Raw genomic sequence first — 5,393 nt, 5'->3', positions numbered from 1 at the left:
AACCCACACTCTGGAACAATCCTCCAAACTCTATTAGAATGGCTTTCAGTTTATCTGAGTTTAAGTCATGCCTTAAAACTCATCTTTTTTCTCTTGCATTTTGTATGTAATATGTAGGTATTTGAGTATGTGTATATATATATATATATATATATATATATATATGTGTGTGTGTGTGTATATATATGTGTGTGTGTGTGTATATATATATATATATATATATATATATATATATATGAATACATAGGACCATGTGATATTTCAGTTTTCCTTTTTTAATAAATCTGCAAAAATGTCAACAATTCTGTGTTTTTCTGTCAATATGGGGTGCTGTGTGTATATTAATGAACTTAAATGATTTTAGCAAATGGCTGCAATAGCCACTGTTCCGTACCCACTGTATATATGTGTGTGTATATAGTGTGTATATTTCTCTGCCTTCTGTTCTTTGTCTTTGCACTGTTTCTTGCATATTTTATGTACACTCCTCCACTCATTGTTGTACAGCACTTTGGTTGGCCTCTGGCTGTTTTTAAATGTGCTTTAGAAATAAACCAAACTTGAACTTGATTGTTTTCGTAAGGATTATTATCATTTTTATTTTTTCACGATTTCTTGGGCACTTCTGGGGCCCTTAACATGCTCAAAAACTCTTGAAAATTTGCACACAGGTCAGAATCCATGGCCATTAGCGCCGGGCTGAAGCTGGTACCCGGGCATGGCAGGGGGGCTCGACAGCGTCCCCTGAATGGGGTTGAAATCTTGGTCCACAACTCAAATTTCAGCTATGTGTTGGTTGTAGGAGGCTAATCACATGGATGTGACTATTGTGAGTAAAAGTCATAGCACCACCAACTGGCAGCAGGAAGTGTCTTTTTCAAAATGCTTTGAAATCACCGTCTTATTTTTACCTGATTTGCTTCAAACTTCATCAGTGTAATGTCAAAGCAGGGCAGGTGTAAAGATTATTGATATCTTAAATACTGTTGCCATGGCAACACACCGAACTTTAATAATATTCTTGGATGTTTTTGAGGCTCTTAGCATGCTTCATATTACATGAAACTCAACAAACACATCAGAGCGGTCAGCCAGTAGACATGGGCAAAGCCTTCGAAACTGCTGTGGAGAGCTCTGTAGCGCCACCTTTTGACAAAAGTGTTAGTTTTACCTACAGTCACCAAACTTGGGACATATATTGTTCTCATTGAGCTGGACAACTTTATAATTTACAGTTATTAGCTCCGACCAGCAGGAAGTCAGATATTTAGGTTTGAATGTGATTTTTTTTTTTTATAATCAGGCTCTTAATTTTTAGCTACTCCACATAAGGGATTCATACGATTCACACCAAACTTTCTGAACATGGTGGCAAGACAAATTTGCATCAGTGTTAAATTGTGAACAGATATTGGATATATCAAATGTGTTGCCATGGCGAGTGATTAACATCATGACATAAAGGGAAACAGGAAGAGTCTCATATCTTGACATAATTCTTTTACATTTACAAAGTTTAAATGCATATTTCCTGTTGTGCACTGTTGCCCTGAAAACACCGGGGTGGCAGTGCCACTGGGGCTTGGGCCCCATCATCAACGCTTGCAGCTATATTTACATTTGCAACCACCATGGATGTGCATTATTTTCTAATAATTCAATGGCCCGTCGTCAATTATATTATAGTATAATATTTTGTGATTAACTAATTAATCACACATTTTTTCTCTAAGTAATCACAGTTAAAAACAGTTTTTAATATTTTTATATTGTAATAATTTCACAGTTACTCTCCAAATTAATGTAGAAACAACATAAAGACAGTATATTTTAAATATTTAATGGCATCTTTTTATGATTTTTTTACATTAATTATAGACATTCAACATTACAGTTTAACTAAAAACTATCAATTTCAACATTTATTAGACTTTTCATTTAAGTGAACTTAAAACATAAACCCATTATAATGACAAATGCCATTACCAGTGGCCTTCCTCCCTGTCTAACAGGTAGGTAATATACAGAAATTGTTATCAAACACTTTAAATTCTTCACTGCATAAATTATAAATTAAATACAGATTAATCCTTATTAAAAGTACAATTTTCTCTGTTACCTTTGTCCTTTGATTAACATTAATGACAGACATCACAGATAATGTTTTATTAGGCTACTGTCACTTTAAACACCGTGGACCTTCTTTGAGACCCCAAGGCCATTGCAGTAGCTGGAAAAATATACTTGCCACGGAAGTATCAGGAAGATACATTATTACTTTTTGTAACCCAATCAGTTCACAATAGAATTTTTTTTTTTTCTTCTTGTTTAATATCCTGCTTCATTCAAAAATAAGTCACAAAGCCTTTTGTGACTGACTTGCTCAAAGAGCTTTGAAAAAAAAAAAATAGGTCACGTCTGAGTCTGGCATTCTGATTCAGTGCCACTAAATGAGTTTTAACCAGAGCCAGTACTACGTCCAGTGAATCTATAACTTTTCCATTTGCCCTCTTTTATCCTTTTATTCATCCCCTCGTCAAGCAAAAGCAACAGCTCGCATATGACACCACCGTTCACAGTTTGAGAGCAGTTGCTGGGGTTGAACAAGGGTCAGGTGACTGAAGAGGTCAAAATCGAGGGATAAAATTATTAGTGTTGATTGTCTTACACTAAAGGCTTTGCCTGCAGCCAAATTCAGAAAAACTAGCTATGCCAAGACATTGACTTAGACAGGCACAACTGCAATTAACCTTTCAAATCCACTCTATTCACCCTGTTTTTTGGCCATTTTTAGTTCACCCTTCTCAGGGCATCAGCAAGATGGTAATTAATTGTGTTTAGCCTCATGCCAACCCCGAACACATCCACTCTATGTCAGTTCGACTGTCCAAACTGAAAACACACCCAAAACTTCAGCTGTCCTTTATGGAGATAAAACATTTACTTTGAATTCATGTGAATTAAATGTGTAATCAAACAATGATTGCTGATTATGGACACTTAACTTCCATGAATTCATTGAAACATCAGTTTTCATTTTAGTGAAATTCAGAGTACATAATCAGTACATTTGTTTCATGCTCAGATTGCATTTGCACATTGTGCACGTAAATCTATCCTGAATCCCAAACCTCCTTTTAGAGACTTGTATTTTTAGCATCACTAAAACTCTTGATTCTTCTGATTCTTTCCTGACCATGATTTAGTAACCACATCAGACCACGAGAAGTTTGACTGTATGACTGAATGATTTTAAATTCTACAAATGATTGCCTGCTCATTCTGGTGCAAATAGCAAGGCTAATGATGATTAACTGTTAGGAGTCATGCTTATAGAAGGAATTATGTATCTGACATTCAACTTTTCTCTTTGTTCTCGGCACAAGAGCATTTTTTGAATGGTTTAGTATGGAACATTCCTCACGCTAGGAAAATCAAGGAGGGTTGGTTTCAATCAATGGAAATCAAAATAGATCTACAACAGTGAATCAGAAGTGGTTGTCTGGGAAATATGAGGGAGAAAAATGGATGTAGTGATCTTTCCCTAACTAATGACAGTGTGAAATTCAATGACAGATATGAGGTATAGTCTGTCATTTTAACCTTACTACTATATCAACATCAGAAGGGAGAAATATTACAGTGGGTGACATTTTGCTGTGTAACTGGGTGCTTTTTCAACTTAGGCTCCTTTATGCCTCAGGGGTTGATTTTTATTCAAACTACATTACAGTGCCTTTTATATAGAAATTCTGTTGTTTTAGCTTGTCCAAGACCCAACCTAGCATTTTAAACTATGAAAATCTATTATATACAAAATGTGTAATGTGTAATATATGTGACCCTGGACCACAAAACCAGTCATAAGTCGCACGGTTATATTTGTAGCAATAGCCAATAAGACACTGTATGTATTTTTTTTTTTAATGCCAAAAATCATTATGATATTAAGAAAAGATCATGTTCCATGAAGATATTTTGTAAATATCCTACCGTAAATATATTTTAAAAGAAATTTTTTTTTGAGTGGATATGCATTGCTAAGGACTTCATTTGAGCAACTTTAAAGGCGATTTTCTCAATATTTCGATTTTTTTTTTTTTTTCTTTTGCACCCTTAGATTCCGATTTTTTAAATAGTTGTATCTCGGCATATACAAACCATACATCAATGGAAAGCTTATTTATTCAGCTTTCAGATGTTGTATAAGTCTCACTTTCAAATTTCAAATTTTATGACTGGTTTTATGATCTAGGGTCACATATTATCTATCTATATATATATATATATATATATATATATATATATATATATATATATATATATATATATATATATATATATATTTTTTTTTTTTTTTTATATATATATCTTCTATAGTCTTTTAAAAATCTGTCATTGTATAAAAAATATTGTAATTTGTTTTTCTCTAAAATAAGACAGAACTAAAATGAAAAACTTAAATTTATAAAAAAAAATAAGTATAAATATTTTTTTAAACATTATATAATAATTTTTTATATAAAATAAGTTGTGTCATGACTATACAAACAAATAACTTCATATTTCTTCTTCTTCTTTTTTTTCCCCCTAAAGTTGCTTGGTGTACTAAGTGTATTAAGAAGAACTTGAGATTAAAAATTAGACATGATGTCTGAACAAAAGAAAATATAAATCAAGGTAAATAAATATAAATTTGTCAATTACACAGTAAAAAAAAAAACTAACAAACATGCACTTATTTAATCATGTGCATTTAGGATATATACACAATCCATCTGAGATGTGATGGAAATTATAGTGAGGTGGAAAATATTAATGTCATTTCATATTGGCAAAAAATAATTCTGTTAATCCATATCGGCTACTCTAAGACACTGTTAGTATAGACAAATTAAACTACTTAGCATGTGAAAAGTATTTTAAGAGTATTATATTTGTTTTCTAAAAGTTCAGCAACTGCCAGTTTTGTTTTGATTCATATCAATATGTGATTCTGTGTGGTGCGCAATAGAGTTCCAACCACGTGCAGAATTATCAGCAGCTCACAGATAGCAAGCTGGGAAAGTGAAAAATGATCTCAAACAGAGATTAAATACTGAGTTTATTATAAAAGAGTATGTCTGTGTGCCTTCAAGTTTAGAGAGAGAGAAAGAAAGAGAGAAAGAAGGTTGGTCTCAGAGGGAGAACTGTGTCTCTTTTCAGCCTTACTGCGTTTGTGACAGAAGTCACTCCCCCTTCTCTCTCTCTCTCTCTCTTTCTCTCGCACTCTCCCATTCCCTCTCAGCCCCCAGCACCCCCTCCACCACAAACCATTGGGTTGGTGGTCTGCACCTCACTAACCACTCTCCTCCAGTGAGACAGTGGTAAATGACATCAGATGCACACTACTG

Source organism: Chanodichthys erythropterus, chromosome 17, assembly GCF_024489055.1.
Source record: "Chanodichthys erythropterus isolate Z2021 chromosome 17, ASM2448905v1, whole genome shotgun sequence".
Lineage (NCBI taxonomy): Eukaryota > Metazoa > Chordata > Actinopteri > Cypriniformes > Xenocyprididae > Chanodichthys > Chanodichthys erythropterus.
This window is presented reverse-complemented; position numbering follows the sequence as displayed.